Below are 22,754 nucleotides of genomic sequence, written 5' to 3'. Positions count from 1 at the left end.
AGGTAGGACACTGCCTGACACTTTCGACGGCTGCCAACCAAGAGTCAAAGAGAGAGACAGTCCTGTGTTCCTATTAGATTGTAAGAGTGTTTGAATGGGGAGTTATGGGATAAAACCAGGGGTGCAGGGGACAGACCAGAAACGAATTAACGTCTCTATAGAAATGATGTCCGAGCAGTGCTTTCCTCAAGGTGCCAGCAGATGAAACATCTCGTCTTCAGCTTTCTTGGCAGCAGCAGTAAATGTCGCAAAACCAGCGAGGCGAGTGGAAGAACTATAAAACGGAACTTGCACAGTCGAGCAGGATCTACGTGGCTGAACTGACGAGGACGGTGACGAGCGGCATTGACCGAGACTGGCTACAGTCACTTTAACTGACAACTACGCTGCGGTATCAACAAAGCAAGGCTAGTGCACTGGATTCCGAGGAGGAATAATGCACTGCATGGCTGCTTCAGGCTGGAACCTCTTGATTTTCTGTTGGGGGCAGGCTAACTCGGAAATGGACGGCGATGGGGCAGAAAACTGGAAAGCGTTGGCAGTTGGCGACACCAGCTTGGAGGGTCACGGTAGTGCGTCACATACGGCGTCGGAACAGCAGCTAGCACTGCTTCAGCTGCAATTGAAGCTTTCTAAAGCGGAAACGAAGTAGCAGCGCTTGATGCTAGAAAGCCATCAGCTATGAGCCCACTAGGGACAGAATTCAACGAGGTTGGGGACAGCGTATCACTTGGAAGAAGGCTACAGGAAGACAGGTGACTGAAATGTGCAAGCTTCCTAAAGGGTGTACTGGTACCAATGGCGAACCAAATGGCACTTGCGCCAATGTGGTTCAAGGATGTTGAGGCAAGGCATTGTATACCGATTCGTATGAAGCCCCGAACGAATGGTAGGCTGGGCTAGTTTTATCACAGTTGAGTGAAAGGACACGTGGGAAGGTTGACTGCAGGTGAGTGAAAAGTTTACGTTAAGCTTAAGTCGATCATTTTGGAGGGTCTGAGGTTTTTGGCGGTGGATACAAGAGACTATTTGCAGGTTAAAAAAGGGAGACAAAGAAGTCCTGGGATCAGTTTGCCGTGCACCTTGGAGATTATTTCGAGTAATATGTCCAGAGTTCAAAGGTAGGCACGTTCGAAGAACTCACGCAGCTAGTTGTCGCGAATCGCTTAAAAGAATATTCGATATCGCATTTGACATGTCGCAGTTGATATGTCACAGTTGGCACCGTTGTTCCATGGGCAAAAAAAACTGGTTATATAGACTTCTGTAACTGTTCAACATAAGTCTGTGCGTGCAGCGTTTGTACATATATTTAGTGTCCATTCATGACGTGTCGCGCAATACAAAATTGCTACATGGTCCCCTTCCTTACACATGCTTCGCATAACGTCTATTCCCAGGTACGTGGTATCTTCCCTTTTTTCTTGTTGTGAATAGTAACTTATGCTCGTCAAACAGTCATGTTAGGCCATACCAATTGCGGTGTCGATACCATTATCTTAATGGCCAAGACAGCTAAACGTCATAGGCGGCAAGATAGATAGATATATAGCTAGATAGATAGATAGATAGACGCCAAAAGTGCCTCCATTAGGTAAAGAAATCCCTGAAATTCAATGTGAAAATATAAAATTTTGAAAGGTTTGAGCAGTGAACCTGACCAAGCAGATCTCCACTACGCTCAACCTTCTACGCAGATGTGCGTGAAACACAAACTATAGACGTACACCAGGATACACAAACGTGACTACCGATGCTAGACACCGAAAATGAGAGTCGCGTATACAGAAATATGTATTCTCCTGCAGTGTCAAATAATAGAAGGACGCACAAGTTTTATCTAAGTTGAAAAGATTATACACGCTATCGTCATTTTTATTACCAAGGCGTTGCGAAGTTTTTAAATGGGCACTCGTCTTGCTGAAAAAGCTCCTCGTATAACTCAGTGAACTTAGTTTCCAGCAATGCTAAGGCAGCCAGCTCTGTAAGGCCAGTCACAAACCATAATTTTTTCGTTAAAATGCAAGTTTGCCGGGCATTTCTTGATGAATGGCACAAAATTAGAACAATGAACAAAGAGGTTACAGTCAGTGGGGTGGCGAAAAAGTCCAAATGTGGATTTGCACAAAGGAGCCCTTGTTTTCAGCAGCATCGTCCCCTGCAATGTTGACCAAGTTTGGGGTGTTTGAGTCGTAGCGGCATATGTAACAGTCATTTCTGACGTAGTAGGACCTCGAGGTTCCAGCACTGCCTTTCCACTGTACTTTTCTCTTTGCGTTGTTAACTGAATCTTGGCTTGATCACCCGTTGTAATAAATATGTTTTCGCTCTTGGGAGAGACAGTACGCTCGCCCTTGCGAATGGTACGTTCCGGCGAGAGCAAAGTGGCAGATTCACTGGTAGAAGACGCACTTAGCTTTAGGTGATCTTCATCTTCCCATTCTTGGTTACTGGGTGACGTTAACTGTGACGCTATAGATGACTCAGAAACCTGTAGTTTTGTTTCTTCGTTCACATCTGATTCTGTTTTTCTAGCACTTTTTACGAGGAGAATGTTTGCGCTTGTTGACGTGCCCTTGACTCCGGTAGTGAGCGCTTTTTTTGAAAAAAAGTGTAGTTCTTTTGATTGATCAGTTACCCTTTCTTCAGAAGTGGCAGTGGAAATTTTCGTCGCCGTCTCGGTTTCGGAACTTGTTTTTTCTCGGAAGCGTGCCGACAGATGAACAGTGACTGAGGGCTTAATGATTTGATTTTGCCCGGAAGATTTTAAGAGGTGCAGTTCAGACAAGGATAGCGAAGCATTGTGATTGTCTTCTTGAAAAGTCTGTAAAATTGCCGTATAGGTGCTATTCGTTTTATTTGCTGTTGCCCCACTTGTGAAGGGCTTTTGCTTACTCATTCCTGCAAAATATGGCCTTTTCGTTGTAGGGTTGCTACGCGCAATATGCGGCACTTCTTTAGTTCCGCTATCAGGGCCAAAGAAATCAAAATCTGACCATTTACTCACAAAAAGATTAGCCACTTCAGTTGTCGGTGAATCCATGAAACTTCGGGTTGCTCTGTACGTTGGCAGCATATCAAGCTGATTGCGATTACCAATAGTGGCTAGCTCTAGCGAACCATTATTTGACAGGGAATGGCTATAGTCGTCTGAAAGCTCCAGCGATGATGTGGGAATGCTTTCAGAACTTGACCATTGAACTGCCGATTGAAGATTTGAACCGCTAATTGGTTTCATGGTAGCAGACGCACTTGCTCTCGAATTTGGGATTAAACGTTTCTTCTCCCATTTTTCATTGTTGTCCAGATAGTATGCTTTGGTTGGGTAATACAGTGCTAAGAGGTTTCCTAAGTTATTACTTTTTGTATTGATTGCCACATTTACTTCATTTTCAAACTCTTCTTCAGACTCAGTTTGAGAAAGCCGTGGTTCGTTTTGTGTGTTTCTCTGAGCACCTGTTATGACTTCACCATTGTTCCTATGTAGTTTCGCAGTTTGCATTGTCACTATATATGAGTGACAATTAGATCGAGAAGGGCTAAAAGTCAGGCCTCTCGTACTCATTGGTGTGCTGAGTGCAGCGTTTAGCAGTGTGCGGCGGGGATACAAAGTGACACCATCTTGACTATCACTACGGCCATCCTTAAAATGTTTTACAGGAACTGGCGACAGCCCTTTTGGGCTTAAAATAGTTGCTTGTCTTACGTCACCTTCCCTTCTAACTTCAGCTTTGGTGTGAGAATGCATTGGTGAGTCACTGTTTAGAAGTGATGCGAGAAGACTGCCAGCTTTTAGTGTTGGCGTCAGAACCGGCATTGCGGTTTTTTCGTCAGTCCAGGTAAACACACTGTTAGCACCATTATGCCCTTCGGGAGATGTTTTGCTGAAATCGGTTGCCACAATCTGCGGATTTATTATAACTTCTGTTTTAGTGACATGAGCCTCATTTTTTTGTTGTGCACTTCCACCGTTCACCTGCAGTTCACTAGTAGGAAATGAAGTGCCTTCAGTGTTTCCACTAGTCTGCCTTGGTAGTGCCGAAGCAAGTTGTGGTGACGGCGATGTAGACACTAACATGTCTACGTCACCACTAGAAGCAGTTGGAAGTAGGGTTGTTTTTGAAATGGATTCAATAAAAAGTGGAAGAGTTGTCTTTGTGTACTGACTACTGTATGGTATTTTGTCATGCGTAACAGAATACTGTGCTGCAAAAGCAGTGCCGACCTCAGTGGGTATTGCGCGGTAGCTTTTAGTGTATTGGTTGTTTACATTATAGATATGCGCTGACACGTAGCCTTTATCCTCTTTTGTCGAGTTAATATTCTGGAGTAATGTAATAGTGGTGTTCGTAGCTACAGATGATTGAACAGATTTGTTCACTTCCACATTATCGGTTCTCCGAAACACTGCTGATGGTGCAACAGTGGTGGTAGAAGCTAAGGTGGCCTGTGTATCCTGAATGGAAACGTGATCGGTAACAGCTGGAGTGGTTGTCTCAGTAGTGACCTCTTGATCAGCTGAATTCATCGAAGTTCGTGTCAGTTTCGTCTGTTCTGAATAATGACTGTGTGTGCCCTTCGGCGTTGCCCAAGTTAAGTTCGTTGATTTCTGAGCTTGTGGCACTGTTGTAAGCATGTGACTCGTCTTAGAAGTTTTGCTTGTGCTACTTTCAGTACTGGGGAATACACTGTCAGCTGTAATTGACAGTTCTTCAACTGGGTTTCCCGTCACCTGTTCCGCATTTGTTGCCTCGATGGAAGGTTCTTCAGACGTGACTCCTACAGACGATTTTGTGGCAGGTCGGATTGGCTCTGGATGGAACAATGTGCCCAGTATTTCATCGTTGACACTTTCTTCACTTTCATACATTTTAGATGTTTGTAATGGCACCTTGCCTGAGTTGTCGGTATCTGAAATAAACAAAAATAAAAATAAATGGGCATTTATACTACGCATAACGATGTTTGCTAGGCTGGAACGCTACAAAGGCACCACTTGCAACGAAACAAATATGTTCCCCTCACACTTTCTTTCCCTTTAACAAATAGAGACCCTGACAGCCAATCCATTATTGTGGCGGAAAATTTTTCACCAGCTGTTAGGAACGTCGGTAAACACCATGTCGTCTTTGCTAAAGATAAATGTGCACCCTATTCCTCCCGTTTCAAAACATTCTCCATGGGCCCAAAGTGGCACATACAAGATGAAACTTCTCAAACAGTCAAAAAAGCATAGCAACCACAAGGCAAAGCAAAAATAATCCGTCGCCCCAAACCAACATGCAAGTCACGTCTTCCTATCTCAGTAATCTTCACTAGTATACGCAGCTTCATTTCAAAACCCGAACAAGTTTAAAACCTTGCACTGACTTCTAATAGCAACATGTTAATTCCTACCGAAACTTGGCTTGGCGACCACATTGCAGACTCGGAAGTACTGGCCTATTTGCCCAACTTCAGCGTGTTTCGTGCTGACCGTCTGGATACACGATGAGGTGTTCTCATAGATGTCAGCCAAAAATTATCGTGTTCCATTTTAAGTATCATGTCAAACTTACAATTACTTTTCATTCATTGTCACACAGCTCCGCAATCACTACTAGTGGGTGTTTGCTATCAACCCCCTTTCCCTCGCGGTAGCCCGGATTTCACCATTGAACTAAACAATGCCCTCTGCGATATAACATCAAAGCACACCAAGGCTAGCCTTCTGCTTTTATGAGACTTTAATTTTCCCGACATTGATTGGCATAACTTAGCTCCCCACTTAGTAACTCAGACAGAGGTAAAAAACTTTCTTGACCTTTGTCTTGATTTTAATCCTTGTCAACTAGTGTCCCAACATACACATATCACACAAGACACAGCTAACACATTAGATATATTAATAACAAACCAACCAAAATACCGTCAATCATCTATCCTAAAGAAATCAGTGACCGTAATGTCATTCACGCGTCCTTCGAATTCGGGGCGATTCCGTGCCTGACATGAAGTACAAAAAACTATACAAGTTTACAAAACAGGAAACTACGAAGCTATGTCGAATAACCTGTGTGAGTTTTTAAGCCTCATTTTAGGCGTTTTACAAGGAACTTACTATCAACACAAACTGCGAAATAGCTACAGAAACATTAAACAGCCTAGCAGACAGGTATATTGCAAAGATAGCATTACGAACGCAACCAGAAAAACCATGGTTCAGCAATTCTTTGAAAAGGTTGGATAACAAAAAAAAACGTTTATACCAAGCAGCAAAGGATACAACAAATGCATGCGCATGGAATAAATATTACACAGCGGAACGCGCATACTTATCAGCTGTCCGGCAAGGGAAAAAATCGTTCTTTCATGAAGACCTACCCAAAATGCTGGTCAACAATCCGAAAAAACTCTGGCAGGTGATTAGTCCTCGAGGTAAAAAAAAGCAACACGCTAATTAACAAAGACGACGAAAAAGACGGTTTGTCTTTATTAACAACGGTCAACGACGAAGAGTGTGCTAACAAATTTAAAGCAGTATTTGGGTCAGTTTTCACCAAAGAAGCTAGCCTACTGTTTGTTTATGCAGCGACGAGCACACGTAATTGCATGCCAGCGATAACTTTTCATGTCGATGGTATCTTCTCTTTGATTGACAATCTCAAACTATCATCTTCAGCTAGAGTCGTTAACATAAACTCAAAAGTGTTAAAAACTAAAGATATCAGTGCTGCTTAATTATGTCTATTGTTTTCTCAGTCACTTTCCACCGACATCATACCTCATGATTGGATGGTGGGAAGGGTTATTCCAATCTATAAATCAGGGAACAAGAATTCCCCATTTAACTATCGCCCCATCTCACTTACCAGCGTACCGTTCAAAATTATAGAACATGTCATTCATACAGAAATCATTAAAATTTAGACTCGAATGATTTTTTTATCTTCAACAACACGGACTTCGCAAAGGACTTTCTTGCGAAACCCACTTGGCGGCGTTTCCGCATGATTTTCACACAAATCTCGGTACTAATCTATAGACAGATGGCATATTTTTAGACTTCGTGAAAGCGTTTGAAAGGTACCACATCAACGATTGCTACTATAACTATCTTTGGCAAATTTACACCTCAATATCTTACGATGAATCGAATCATTTCTTGATAATCACTCTCAGTTTGTCTTTATTAACAACAACACCTCTGATTCACTACGAGTAACTTCCGGAGTTCCTGAAGGATCTGTTCTTGGGCCTCTCCTCTTTTTAATATATATTAACGTTCACATAACTTGTATTATCCGTATGTTTGCAGATGATTGCGTCAATTACAAAACCATTACTAATACATTTGACCAAATTTCTCTTCTCACAAATAATAATTGTCTGAAACAATGGGGTGAATGTGGGCTAACAAAACTAAACCCCGCTAATTGCAAAGTTTGGACATTCTCCCGACGACGTAACCTTTTGTTCTATTCATATTCAGTCAATAACATAGCATTAGAAGCTTCGCCCTCATAAAGATACCTCGGTGTTACCTTAACTAATTTTTTTATCTTGGAACGCACAGATTACTAACGTCATCTCATCTTCTAATAAGGCACTTGGTTTCCTTAATCGCCCCACAAAACAAGCCTCAAAGCATGTCAGACTATCAGCCTATCAAACCATAACTCACACTAAACTCGAATACGCAAGCGCAGTATGGAACCCTCCAAAAACTTATATAAGCAACGCTCTCGAAACCGCGCAAAACCGTGCTGTGAAGTTCATACACTTTCAATATTCATATCATGTCAGCGTGTCATCATTGCGAAAAGACTTGGGTCTGCCGACCCTTCCTTCTCGTCGCCGTGTATAATCCTTATCTCTCTTTCAGAAGTTTTATCATTGTTCACTTAATCAACCACCGTATATTATTCCCGCTGGTTGAACTTCACATCGTACTGGCTACTATAACCGTGTGGGTCGCCCCCGCACTCGTACTACCTTTTCAAGTTATTTTTTTCGCACAGCTACATATTGCAACAGCCTGGCTCACCGAATTGCTACCCTAAGCAGCGCCCCCGCATGCACACAAGAGATATCTCACCATTTTTCATAAGAAAAATTACTGTATGTCCTTTTCATCATTCCAACTGCTTGTGTATATCACAGAATCACGTACGCGTGTATATCACAGAATCACGTACGCGTGCACCCATACTCTGTTTAATATTGCTTACTGAAATGGTGTTTCTAACAAGTATAATAAACATACATAAACCTACCCCTTATGCAATGCCCCTGTTGGGCTTTCAAAGTAATAAAATGAGTTGAGGTTCTAAAGTTCTCTGTAACAGATTCACCAAGAAAGGCAGGCATAACGAATATGGTGCATTCTGCATTCTTTTTCGAAACTTTTAAACAACAGCAACGCGGAAATGGACGTTTTGCGCTTCAGCAAGACGTTGGAGCCATGAAAACGCGTACTGCGTGTGGCTCGTGCACTTTCTGCTGGCGGCATGGGCCGCACTGATGCCTTTGTCATGAATTTTTTTAGGATTTTTTGTCAATAAATATGTTCTTTGGTTACGCGGACATGATTGGTTCGAAGCGCGCTTTTCGGGAGGCTTTCCGTCCTGTCACCATGTGTGAAGACCGGCGAAATGGTTGAGGGCTGTGTATCGTGTGACGTCAATGAACCTTAAAAAACACCGGGTGGCCAAACTTTTCTCAACTCTCGACAACAGCGTCCCTCGTAATCATATCGTGGTATTGGGAGTGAACCCTGTGTAATGATATTCTGCGTCAAGAAACACGGAGCGACAACTCTTTGATTCGCCTGAAAAGACAAGGCATGATGCAAACACGGACGCAGAAGAGAAGGCGCCACAAATACCGACTAACAACAATGGATAAGTAGAGAGGCATATCTGTGAACGCTCATGCAGAAGGCGAACCTATCAATACGGCATGCGTGGGGGTCCATGGAAAGGATTCGTTTATTCGTTTATTCATAACTCAAGGGTCCTGAGAAACATCACATGATGGGTGGGCAATAAAATTTTAACAGATGAAACAAAAAAGAGCAAGTTGGCATAAACAATAACAAAATATAGAAAAAAATTATAAAGATACAATATGGTGTTTTACGGCTTTTTTAAATTGATTGAACTGAGATGACATGGCGTTGTGGGCGGGAAGGAAATTCCATTCATGTGCTGTCTAGAGGAAAAATAACTTCTGGAAGGTCTTTGTTTTTGGGCGTACGGAATATACTGCTTTGGGGAGATGATATCGTGATGTCTGATGAGCAGGCCTGATTAATGTATTGCCAGGAGACGAGGAATAAAAAAACTTATGATACAAGCACAAGCGTGAAATTTTATGGCGAGAGGCAAGATGAGGAAGCTCAAGCTGGTGTTTGACTGCTGACACACTTATTTTATTTGAATAACTTGAGATAATAAATCTGGAAGCATGGTTCTGAATTGATTCGAGCATAGTGTTAAGGTTAGCTTGATGAGGATCAAAATTGGCATTAGCATACTCCAGTTCAGGCCTGGTGAGTTTTTTATAAGCTATTAGTTTAGTAGCAGCAGATGCCGAAGCAAGGTTGCAACGTAGGTATCCAAGAACTTTATTAGGTGAGATAGTTATGCTAACGATGTGTAAAGTCCATGTTAGATCACATGAGATGTGAACACCTGAGTATTTGGTAGTGTTCGTAGCGGCTAAATAGTAGTTGTTTAGAAAGTAAGTGTTAGCGATGTAGTTATTACGATGATGAATAGTCATTAGGAAAGTTTTGTTGACAGTTAGCGACACTAACCAATCTTCACACCATTGTTGTATAGTGCAAAGATCTGACTGTAAAACAGAAGAATGTGAGGCATTATTTACAGGGTGATACGACACGCAATCATCGGCGAATAGTCTAATAAATGAGGTGATGTTACGTGGCAAGTCATTATTGTATATTGAAAAGCGAAGGGGACCAGTACAGTACCTTGTGAAACGCCAGAGTGAACGGGAGAAAGGCGAGATTAGCAAGAGTTAGCGATAACAAACTGTCGGTGACTGGTTAGAAATTCAAGAATTCGGTTCAGCACGGACGAGTTTAAGTTAAGACATAAAAGTTTAAGCAGTAAGTGACGATGGGAAACCTTGTCAATTGCTTTTTAAAAATCAAGGAATACCGCATCAACGGGATATTTTTATCAAGGTGAGAATGAATTTTATGCAAAAAAAAGGCTCGTTGGGTTTCACTAGAATGGCAGGGACGAAAACATGCTGATTGGGATGGAAAAAGTTATTAGTAGACAAAAAAAAATGCGCTACTTCAGAGTACACTATATGCTCCATTATTTTGCAAGAGACACTAGTCATACATATTGGACGGTGATTGCTAGGAGAGGACCGATTACCTTTCTTGAATGCAGGAACAACCTTCCCGATCCACCAGTCCTCTGGAACTGAACCTGAATGTAATGATTGCTGCAATAATAGTGATCAATTGATACTGATTACATGTTTGGTGTTTTTGAGCACTTTGGTATTGATACCATCAGTTCCAGCTGCGGACGAGTTTTTCAAGTTGTTGATGATGTGCACAATGCCACTCCGAATAAAGGTAATACAATTCATGAGCGAATGCACGTAAGGCGAATATGAAGAAAGCTTCTGAGTGAACTCACGGGTGAAAACCAAGCAAAACGTGTTGTTTAGTACAACAGCGACATCCTCTTCGGCAATGGGACAGCCATCGGAATCTATTAGCGGAATACCTTCCGTTTTTTCGGGTTAAACAGTTTTCCAGAACTGTTTATGATTGTTGTGCAGTGAAGAAGGTAGCGTGGTCCCGTAAAAGTGACTTTTGACCTGCGCGGTGGAAGTTAAATACTCGTTAGCTGCAGCGAAATACTTAGCTCAAGCCGTTTCAGTATTGGAAATCTTAGCCGATCTGAATTATCTTTTTTTCCTATTGTTGAGTTTTTTTTATTTTACCGTTAAACCGCGAGGACTGTGCTCGCTCTTTAGCAATAATAATGGGTTTATAATATGTGGTTACACGCAAGATCTAATTTTTAAACATAGACCAGTTAGTTTTGATTGAGCGTGATTGATAGTGATTTTTGAAATCATCACTAAGGACAGCTAACTCATCAGTCGTGGAAGCGTAGTCCCCTTTGTCATACAAAATCGAGGTTTTATAGTTTTCTTGGTATTAATTACATACCTAGTCAAGGTGCCATAAACTACACAGTGATCACTCAGTGGTGGGAGATAAGTTAATGAGGAACAGATGTCGGCGTGCGTTGTAAAAAGTAGGTCGGCAATGTTTGAAGAATGAAATGAAACACGTGTTGGCAGCGTGACTTGTTGAGGTGTGAGACGCGTGTGAGTTGAGATGTATGGGAGAGTTAGGATAGGCTTCATTTATGGTTTGCAAGCATACATGGAAGTTTTCAATAAACGAGCTGACACTATTAGGGGGTCGATAACAGACACTGATATGCCTATGCAGCAATATAGCATCACAACATATCCATAAGAATTCTAAATTTGATGATACGTTTACTAACGTGCAGAGCAAAGATCGGTTAGCAGCAATAAGAACGCCACCACCACGCGAACCATCGGGTCTATTTTTACGAAATATATCAAAATTAGGAAAGGCTGGTAACAACTCAGAATCAAGGATAGACGTGTTAAGCCACGTTTCGGTTTGCATGACTACATCGCTTGAGGATGAAGAAATTAGGCTACGAAGCAAGTAATGCTTGGGTATCAAGCTACAGATATTTGTGAATAGGAATGACAGGGGTGTTATAAGAATGACAGGGGAGTAGTTGGACTTGCCGCGGGAAAGCGTCCTACCAGCATATGCGATCATCCGCTCAGCTGATCCTTGCCACTGGACGAGTACAGCGCCTAAACCCACGTTGCTGGCATCTGTGTGGACCATAGTAGGAGCGTCCTCATCAAATTTAGCAAGCACAGGCGGTGTCTGCAGGCGTTGTCAGAGATCGTCAAATGCCCCTTGTTGATCATCGCCCCAAATGAACGAAATGTCTTTTCTTGTTAGTCGTGTTAACGGCGAGGCTATGCGTGAGAAATTGGCAATAAACGTTAGGTAGTATGCGCAGATGCCAAGGAAACGCCTGACTGCTTTCTTATCTGTTGGCGCCAGAAATTTTCTGACGGCCGCAATGTTATCAGGATTAGGTCAAACACCATCGTGGCTCAAAACATGTCCTAAATAATGGAGCTTCTTGACACCGAAATGATACTTCTCGGGTTTTATCATCAGACAGGCAGACCTTATTGCCCTGAATACCGATAGCAGCCTGCTCAGGTGTTCCTCAAATGCTTTTCAAAAAATACTGACGTCATCCAGATAGACCAGACATGTCTGTCACTTAAGGCCTGACAGAACGGTATCCATTAGTCTCTGAAATCGTGCGGGGGCTGAGCACAATATGAAGGGCGACACTTTAAGTTTATTAAGCCCGTCAGGCGTTACATAAGCCGTTTTTTTCTCTATCTCGCTCGTCGACCTCAATTTTTCAATACTCGCTTTTTAAGTCCATTGACGAGAAGTACCGTGTATACCTCTGCCTGTACAATGGATCATCGATGCGCGGTAATGGGTATACGTTTTTCTTTGTTACATGGTTGAGCTAGCGGTAGTCGACACAAAATGACAAGCTTCCGTCTTTCATTTTGACCAGCACTACCGGCTATGCCCAAAGGCTTCTTGACGGCTGGATGACGTCATCGTCGAGCATTTTCTTCACATGTTCCTGAATTACTTCACTCTCTTATGGTGCTACACGGTATGGGTTCTGTCGTATTGGTCTTGCCATCCCCTCCGTTATTATCCGGCGCTTCGTCATTGGCGTTTGACTGGCCCTCATGGTGGATGAAAAAGAGTACTTGAACTGTTGAAGAAAATCTAGGAGACGCTGTCTCTGCGCTGGTGATAAATTTATGCTTACGTTAATGGGTGGTGGGACTGATGTGGCTTGCGGCTCGTCCTGTTTTACTACGCAGCACTCGCGCATTCCGGTGATCTCGTTGAAGTAGGCAACAGTAGTGCCTTGTGTAATGTATCGTCACTCGTTGCTGAAATTCATCAAAAGAACCTTTGCTTCATCGCACACAACATTGACGACACTTCTGGCAATTGCAACACCGCGAGAGAGTAGAAGCGTCAATACTTGTTCACCAATTCCTTCCCCAGTATGCTCCGCGCTGCACGTGACCGAAACAACGTGGCACGATTATGGAGGTACGGCCATGTCGTCAATGACGCGCACGGATTTTCGGTGTAGCGCTGCGCTTTGATCTGCTGAAAAGGTCAGTAAACCGTCCAGTGTATTGATGATGGCACCATATTCACGCAAAAAATCCATCCCTAAGATTGCCTGTCTGCAACACTCGGAAAGAATAACAAAAGTTGTGACGAAGGATGCATCCCCTATCTTATTCTGGCGCTGCACTTACCGGTAGATGTGAGTAGCTGCCCTCCAGCCCCTCTAGTCTGTGGTCCCATCCATTTCATTCTAACCTTCCTCAGCTTGTCTGCCAGACTCTCACTCATTATTGAGAAGTCCGCGCCAGTCTCGACCAATGCCATAACATCATGTCTGTCAATCGTAATTGCAACTTCGACAATAACAACCTAATCTTTCGTCGAGTCATTGAAAATTAATGTCTCTTCGCTCAGCAGTATTGGGGATTTTCATCAGTTCGACGATTCGCAACCATCCCCTTTGTGGTTCCTGCTTTTACTTTCCCCGTCGTGGACTGGGAAAGTTTCCTCTCGGCATGTCAGTGGTGCTCCGTGTAGAGAATGGAGAAAAACGCCCAGGAGAGTGTGAGCGCGACCGAAACCCAAGAGGAACGTCGCGAGAGGTCATGACAATCGTGTAGACGTCAGGCGTTTCATTGAAATGGCGCCGACAAATAGTGGAAAGGAATCATTAGTACGCTTCGACACAATATGGGCAATACCGAACGATGTGGCCTGCTTCTCCACAATGAAATCACCGGGGCCTATGGTCAGGGGTACGCTAGATGTCAGTTTTATGAAGTGGTGGCCGAACACGTCGAGGAACGTCTGTCGGAACTCGTCCCAAGACTACCACACGCGATTCGTAAACCATGTTCGGGCTCCGTCTTCAAGCGGAAAATACACGTAGCCCAATTTCTGTGTGGTGGTCTACCCGTTCGCTTTCGCTGTGTGCTCGTATTCCTCGAGCCAGTCATGTTTCCGTGGAAGTCCACCGGAGTTCAAGGGTTCAAAACAGTCACCTGTGTCATGCTTGGGCTGGACATGCTGAGACCAGTGCTTCAAGGCACCGTCATGCTTTCTGTCATGGTTACCTTTTCCGGCAATGGACCGAACTCTGAGCTTAGGCCGAACAGGTGGTGGCTGCTGCTGTGAACGGGAGTGTCGATGCGTGGAAGTCTTTCTGGGCTGGATGCGGGACGGTTGTCATGTGTACCGACTGTGTAACCAGCACCTCCACCAGTATCACAATGCAGAAACACCAGCAGTTAAATACAGAACAACTCACTTTATTATACCAAAACACTGAAAAACTGATCAGATGAGAACCTCGTCTTTCTCTCTCGCTGCGCGTGCTCTTCATTGTTCTCTTGGTGCACCATATTCAATGCGGCAATATGATTATGAGAGATGCCGTAGTGAAGGGCTCCGGTAATTTCTACCACCTAGGGATCTTCAACGAGCACCCAAGGCTCAAAGCACAGCTCATCAAGAAGTGAACTTCTTTGACGCTAACAACACGGAAAATGAAAAAAACAAAGTTGAGGAAATAAACAAAGCGGCGTCAATCTGTTTCTTTCCTCACCTTCTTTTTTTCTCTCTCTAATTAGTCACCTTCTTTTTTTTCTCTTTTTCTGTATTGTTCGTGATAAAGAAGTTCACCTATTGTACTATGTACCGACTAAACCCAACGCAATGTTTGCTGAACGCACGGGCCTACGGCAGCTTCGCCTTCATCGAAAATGCAGTCCCCGAAGCCGGTGTTCACTTCTGCAACCTGCGGGTCAGCAGCCGAGTACCTTAGCCACTAGACCACCGCAGTGGGGCGAGTCTGTTCCAACTAGCCCAGCACTTGTGTAGTGCAGTCTTTTGTATTTTTTTGTTCTTTTTTGTGCGCTGATCATAAGGGGAAAAGTGACAGCCACAGCAAATAAGCAAAGCTCAATAGATGAAGACTGCAAGCTCTTTACCAAGAAATTAAGTTCCAGAAAACTGCGCAGCAGCTGGCAGACATGAAAGAAGCGAAACAAAACAGGTGAGTGCACGATGTGACGATAGTTATAGCGCGAGAACAGAACCACGACACAAACAAAAAGGACACGATGGACACGAACGCTAACTTCCAACTGAGTTCACTGCGCAGAGCACGAAAACTTATAGAAGAGACAGTAAGCAATGTGACAAATCCATGTGGCACAAAGAGCAGTACATTGGTAAGGGAAAAAACGAAAGCAAAGAAAAAGGCGAGAAAAGTATACAAAGAAACAAAACAGAAAAGGAAAAGTAATATAACTACTTGCGCACACCGAAACCTTCGAAGAACTTAGAAGTGTGGCAGCTTGGGCTAGTTGGTATGACATGACGATAGTTACAGCGCGAGAAAAGAACGACGACATAGAGACACGGTGTCCTTCGTGTTCTTCTTGTCTCTGTGTCGTCGTTCTGTTCTCACGCTATAACTATGGTCATCTTCGAGGAACCTCAGTTCCTTCTCGGACAGAGACACAGAGGGCTTGGTAATGCAAGACACCTGTTCGCGTGCCATCTGCACGGCCTCGACGATGACTCGGGTGCGCTAATTCTTATGCTTGTACCGCATCACTGTGACGTTGAAAAGGGGCACACAGTGACTCAGTTAAGTGCTGAGCAAGAAAATCACCTGTCCGTTTCTAACATTGTTAGCGTGTTCTCTCAGTCGATCGTTTAGGCACCTTCCGGTCGTTCCGACTTAACCAAAACCGCATGAAAGGGGGCTTCTATAGACAGCTTCCCGGGAGCATGCCGCATACCTGCTTCGATGCTGAACTCTACATTCCTTTGATTACTGCGTTTTTAGGGGGTTTGTAGATTTTGTGAGACTGATTATTGACTCATTTCTGACGAGAATCTAGTAGGCACTGATAGAATTTTTCAAACAGTCAAATCAATCTAATGTATTCGGTTTTTCAATTGACATAAAGACCTACGCTACTCACTGCCTCACGAGGAGGTATTCGAATGAATAAGGGATAACAAAAAGTCTTAGGGGAATTGAAATTACAATAAAAAATTGGCATCAGTGCGCGAGATTTTCTTGACCATGTTTTGCTGTACGTTACCTCTACTGTTGTTCAATAGAATGATTGCAATTATCTGAAGAAAAAAGGTGTTTCAATCGACTCATGCATAGCACCTCTTCTCGGTGATCTAATGTTGGTGAAAATGGGCAATAAACTGCTGAAAAAGTTAGAGGGCACACATGTCGTATAAGTATCCAGACACGAGGATGACTTCTTGGCTCTCCTAAATTGTAACCCTTCTACATTCCACTCGATTGTGGCTGAAATGACAGGCGTGTTTGAAGATTGTTTAAAGTCTCTTGTGTTGACCCAGAAATGCCCGAGAGTGACAAGTTACGCTTTCTGGATTTAAGACTCTTATTTAGCTCACACTACATTTGTTTGTGTTATGAACCACGTGCGCAGAAACATTTACTTCTTTTTTCTTCCGCTCACAGCAACTTAGTTAGCAAGGCATAGCACAAACCTGTGTTTAAAATGCCTTAAATAGGTCGTGCGTTCACAACATCTCAGCAAGCTTCAAAGCTCGTTTCCCGGCTTAAGGCTTCGGGTATTCTTGAGGCCTTTATCAGTTATGTTGCTGAGACTATCTTGCGGACTAATAGGGCAGAGCAGAGACAGCGACAGAATCTGAGCAACACGGATACAGAGAGTGAAAGAATATCTGCGGTTCCATACAAACACAAGGTAACTCACAGCCTCAAGGAAATCGGAAAGCAAGCGGGAGTTCAGGTTCTGTTCTCTACACCGTTCAAATTATTCTTCCTCACCAAACCTACAAACCGCCTGAAAACGCAGTCAGCAACTGAATGTACAGTTCAGCATAGAAGCAGATATGTGGCATGCTCCCGGGAAGTTGCCTATATGATGTCACAGAACGAGCGCTCAGAAAGGGCGCGCCGCCAAATTCTTGCGACGAAATGCCGGAGTGGCACCGCGAGGACAACGATGAAGAAAAAAAAGAGAAAACAAACATCTAAAGACTCCCCGGGTGCGCGACCCTCCCCTCTCGGAAGCGTAGGCTCGCCGACGGACCTCCTCACCCCACCACGGCGGCCGAGCAAGCACTCAAATTTTCTAGATGGAAAGGCGCGTGGTTTATGCCAGGTTGAGTCAACCGTCACGGACGGCATTCGAACCGTCTCGCCCTCTCCCCAGCCTTCGCTGCGTATCGCGCCGACGAAATGACGAGAACTTTCTGGAATCTCGCGCGGAAGGTATTTAATGAAGCAGCCGAGGTGAGAGATCAAGAGAAGACGGAAGTTAGCGCCAGAGCGCGTAGGGATTCCGCCGTGTAGTCGGCGAAGGTTTTGTCCGTGGAGCCAAAGCAGGAGAAGATGATTTCCACCTGAGAAGTGACGACTCGAGCTACAGGCAAGAGTGTGTGTTTACCGCTATCGAGCGAAAACGCGTGGCAACAGCTGCATGTGCGAAGCCGACGTGTTTCCGGCAAAGAAGTTTGAAGCTTGGAGAGTGGCCTATTGAAGGCGTGAGGTTTCCTGGAAGAGAAACTTGGGGGGCCGCGGAACGACAACAACGCTGGACTTGGAGTGAGTGATTCTCGGAAGAGTATCATCAAGACTTTTGTTCCAAGAACTTTGGACTGAATAGGTTTTCTATCTCTTTAGTCTTTAAGGGTCTTGGTTGTTCAATGCATGCGACTGCATTGTAGTGCGTATTGTTGTCTGTGTCCGTTGTTTCGAGTGTGACTGATTGTACTGTGTAGTACGTTGTTTGGTGGGAGACATATTGTATTCAACTATTGTGGAGTGTGCATACTTGTGTATTGTTTTGGTCTGCCAATATTGAAAATATAATTCCGTTTTGTCTATCAACTCTCGGCTCTGACTTGTTCTTTGGGCCACAGCCGGCGTCCGCTGGCGCGCCAAAAAAGACCACTTCTAATTGTCCACGCTTTCGTGGTGCGGTTCGGGTTGCCGATATTTCGGCCCTTGGAATTAGCCCGGCGATCGCCCCCCTAATTAACGGGGCCTGTGTGACAATTAATCTGGCGTCCGCGACTAGGACCTTTTGGTGCACAGTGTGTCCAAAGTAGTGAGAAAGAGCCTCGAGTTGTGTATACTGCTATCGAAATGATTTTGTGTGTTGCTCAGTGTTCTCGTTAACGAGTGCAGTGGAGTGTTCCAATAGACTGATTTAGGCAGATACTTTTTGCACGTGGCAAGACTTCATTTGCGGGACACAACGGATCTCGAAAAGTTAGTAGCTCTTGGTGAGAAGATGGGTCTTTCTGGCGCCGAACTACGGAAGTGGGTAAGCCAGAAGGAGAAAGAAGCGGTGGAGAAAGAGAGGTTGGCAGCTGAAAGGGCCAAGGAAGAAAAAGCAGCTGAGTTGGAACGAGAGAGGTTGGCAGCTGAGAGGGCCAAGAAAGAAAAAAAGCAGATGAGTTGGAGAGAGAAAGGCTGGCCGCTGAAAGGGCGAAAGAAGAAAGAGAGGCAAACGAGCGACAACTGAAAGAAGAAACATATGAGCAATTGAAGTTCTAGTTGGAGAGAGAGAAGTTGGCAGCCGAAAGGGCGAGAGAAGAAAGAGAGGCAAAGGAGCGACAGCTGAGAGAAGAAAGAGAGCAGCAATTAAAGTTGCAGCTGGAGAAAGAAAGACTGGCAGCTGAGAGGGCGAAAGAAGAAAGAAAGGAAAGTGAACGCCAGCGACAGCACGAGATAGAACTCGAGCGGCTCCGTTTGCAACAGCGAATCGAAACTCCGGTCCAAGCTAGAGTTGAAAGCAGCGAACGGGAGGACCACGGCTTCCGCTTGAACCCAAGCAAGCTGCTCGTAGCGTTTGATGAAAGGAAGAACGACCTTGAAGCGTACCTTCACAGATTCGAGACGATTGCAAGGAGCCAGAATTGGCCGGAACATCAATGGGCAACTGCCTTGAGTACTTGCTTGAGTGGTGAAGCGCTCAGTGTTTACGGTAGGCTGACGCCGACTGATGCAGCCAACTATGCAAAGGTGAAAGCTGCTTTGCTGAAGCGATTTAAATTTACTGTGGAAGGATTCCGGAACAGATTTCGGACAGGAAAGCCCGCTGAGGGTGAGACGGCTACGCAGTATGCCGCCCGACTTTGCCGTTATTTCGACAGATGAATTGAACCTTCAGGGACAGCGCAGGAGTACAATGAACTTAGAGAGCTCCTAATTAGAGAACAATTTCTTACTAGTTGCCACCCAAGTGCGTCGCTGTACTTGAAAGAGAGGAAGGCTGAGTCACTTGAAGGCATGCTTGAATTGGCTGATCAATTCTTGGAAGCGCAAGGTTGCACTAATTTGGCCAAGGTCAAGAAGGATTGTCCCGAAGATTCGAAGAAATCGGCTCCCGAAGAAAAGAAGCGTGCACTGGAGAGCACTCCGCGTTGTTTTCTGTGTAACCGAGTGGGTCATCGCGCGAAAAACTGTCGAACGATCTTTACGAGGCCTACGGTAGTAAAATGTTTTAAGTGTGGTCAGACTGGGCACAAAGCAGACGCATGTCGAAACGGAGCGGGTCAAACTCACAAGGTATCCTGTGTGCAAGCGGCACCGAAATCCGGTAATAATGCCGTCACAGATGGATTCGTAGAGTTGAAAAATGGGGAGAAAGTTCCTATTGTGGGTGCTTTAATGGCAAAACAGCCAACCGGTGTTACGAAAGGAATGCCAACGCTGCCTGAAAAAGTTGCGGCAAAAAGGCTACGGTGTTAAGAGACACCGGTAGCTCCACGGTTATCGTGCGGAGAAATTTGGTACGGGAAAGTGAGTTAACAGGCAAAACGAAACCGGTTTGCCTAATTGACCGTACGGTTCGGATGCTTCCCGAAGCAGAAACTGAGGTCTAAACCCCGTACTTCAGCGGGAAAGTTACTGCTTTATGCATGACGACCCCCCTGTACGACCTTGTCATCGGAAACATCGACGGGGCACGAGGGCCGAATGATCCAAAACGTTTATGGGAAGACTCGAAAATAGAGCCCTCGCCAACCCAGCGATCGCGAGATACAGTGGAGGAGCATCCCGTGATGGATCTCCCTCGAGCCCAAGGTGAAGCCGCGATGCAAGGGACCATGAATGATAAGATGATCGTGTTGAATGAGTTCACGTGCTGGGCAGCTGGACGTACGTCGGCACGACCTCAACCGACAGGCAGTGTAAAGGTGACGGAGTCGGCCAGCCGGGCCAAATGTAGAGACATGAACAAGCTGGTAAATAAACAGACAGGCTCCGTCGAATGTTATGACCCGTTAACGGTGTCGGAAGTGACAACGATGGCTGAGACGCCGCCTCAGATACCGTCATTGGAAAGGGCTCGCCGAAAAAGAACGAGGAAAAACAAGAAGAGGTCGAACGAGCACCGCAAAAAAGGGCGCAAGCGCAGCTCGAAGTACTCAGGATAGGTGCCGAGCTCAAATTGGAATGCGTTTGTCTGTGTTAAGCCTCAATGTGTTGTGTTTTGTTATCCTGTGTCACAACTGTATGTCGAGTGAGTCAAAATTTCTGTTACGGTGATGTGATGTATAGAATTGTGCAATGATTGTAATGAAAGAAATTTGTACATTTGTGTTGTCTGGAATATGTGATGGAGCATTGTATTCATGTACCTGTGGCTATACTCTATGTGTTATGAGATTGAATTGCAATGTACAGTTGTATTGAGTGATATATTGTGAATATGACGTGTCAAGAGCGACGGACTATGTTACAGTCTTTCAGAGTGTGTGGTTACTGTTCGCGCTCGTTTGTGTGGTTTTGAATATTATGGGATAATATTCTTAACGCGGGGGGCAGTGTCACAGAACGAGCGCTCCAAAAGGGCGTGCCGTTAAATTCTCGCGACGAAATGCCGCAGTGGCGCCGCGAGGACAACGATAAATAAAAAAAAGAAAACAAACATCTAAAGACTCCCCGGGCGCGCGACCCTCTCCTCTCGGAAGCGTAGGCTCGCCGACGAACCCCCTCACCCCACCATGGCGGCCGAGCAAGCACTCGAGTTTTCTAGATGGAGAGGCGCGTGGTTTATGCCGGGTTGAGTCATCCGTCACGGACGGCATTCGAACCGTCTCGACCTCTCCCCAGCCTTCGCTGCGTATCGCGCCAACGAAATGACGAGAACTTTCTGGAATCTCGCGCGGAAGGTATTTAATGGAGCAGCCGAGGTGAGAGATCAGGAGAAGACGGAAGTTAGCGCCAGAGCGCGTAGGGATTCCGCCGTGTAGTCGGCGAAGGTTTGTCCGTGGAGACAAAGCAGGAGAAGAAGATGATTTCCACCTGAGGGGTGACGACTCGAGCTACAGGCAAGAGTGTGTGTTTACCGCTATCGAGCGAAGACGCGTGGCAACAGCTGCGTGTGCGAAGCCGACGTGTTTCCGGCAAAGAAGTTTGAAGCTTGGAGAGTGGCCTATTGAAGGCGTGAGGTTTCCTGGAAGAGAAACTTGGGGGGCCGCGGAACGACAACAACGCTGGACTTGGAGTGAGTGATTCTCGGAAGAGTATCATCAAGACTTTTGTTCCAAGAACTTTGGACTGAATAGGTTTTCTATCTCTTTAGTCTTTAAGGGTCTTGGTTGTTCAATGCATGCGACTGCATTGTAGTGCGTATTGTTGTCTGTGTCCGTTGTTTCAAGTGTGACTGATTGTACTGTGTAGTACGTTGTTTGGGAGACATATTGTATTCAACTATTGTGGAGTGTGCATACTTGTGTATTGTTATGATCTGCCATTATTGACAATATTATTCTGTTTTGTCTATCAACTCTCGGCTCTGACTTGTTCTTTGGGCCACAGCCGGCGTCCGCTGGCGCGCCAAAAAGACCACTTCTAAATTGTTCACGCTTTCGTGGTTCGGTTCGGGTTGCCGATACTTCGGCCCTTGGAATTAGCCCGGCGATCGCCTCCCTAATTAACGGGACCTGTGTGACATATGACCCCCCTTTTATGCAGTGCTTGTTATGTCGGATCGACCGGAAGGTGTCTGAACGATCTACTGAGAGAACACGATAACAATGGGGTGCTTCGACTTTTAGGCCTCTGGCAGCTCTCTTGCAGTCAGAGCTAGCCAGCGGGTCAGTCAGCTAGTTCCGGTCTTGGCAGGAAACGGCGTCGTGGTCATGTGTGTGGGGATCCCAAGACAACCCGAAGCTGCCCGAATATCAGAAAATGGAACGCTGGCACAGCCAGCGTAAACAACAAACTCTACCGCTGTTGAAGCAAAAGAAAAAAATGCGCTGCATGAGTGTTGGTGTTTTTCTGATTTGACCGCTTGGAAATAGGTGCCTAAGGTAGCCAAAATGCTGAAATAATATCCTTGAGCATGCACTTCGTACATTCGCAAGATCACTCGTCGCGTCCCGGAACAAAACAGCCTGCTGGCGCACGCCGCCTTGAGAACGATGCAAGGTGAGCTGCTGTGATGCTGACGTCTTAACAAGCTCACGT

The 22,754-nt window shown here is 45.0% G+C and overlaps 1 non-coding gene across 3 annotated transcripts in view; it reads right to left on the bottom strand.

The window, feature by feature from the left end:
• Positions 1-2,001: 2,001 nt before the first annotated feature.
• Positions 2,002-22,754, bottom strand: part of LOC119177784 (uncharacterized) — a 684,229-nt gene continuing 663,476 nt past the window's right edge. For all 3 annotated transcript variants that reach the window (XR_012895298.1, XR_012895292.1, XR_012895304.1), the window contains one exon: positions 2,002-4,911. This is a non-coding gene — a transcript (uncharacterized LOC119177784). The remainder of the gene's footprint in view (positions 4,912-22,754) is intronic.

Source organism: Rhipicephalus microplus, chromosome 1, assembly GCF_043290135.1.
Source record: "Rhipicephalus microplus isolate Deutch F79 chromosome 1, USDA_Rmic, whole genome shotgun sequence".
Classification (NCBI taxonomy): Eukaryota; Metazoa; Arthropoda; class Arachnida; order Ixodida; family Ixodidae; genus Rhipicephalus; species Rhipicephalus microplus.
Note: the sequence above shows the minus strand (reverse complement) of the source record. Positions and strands in the feature narration are given on the sequence as shown.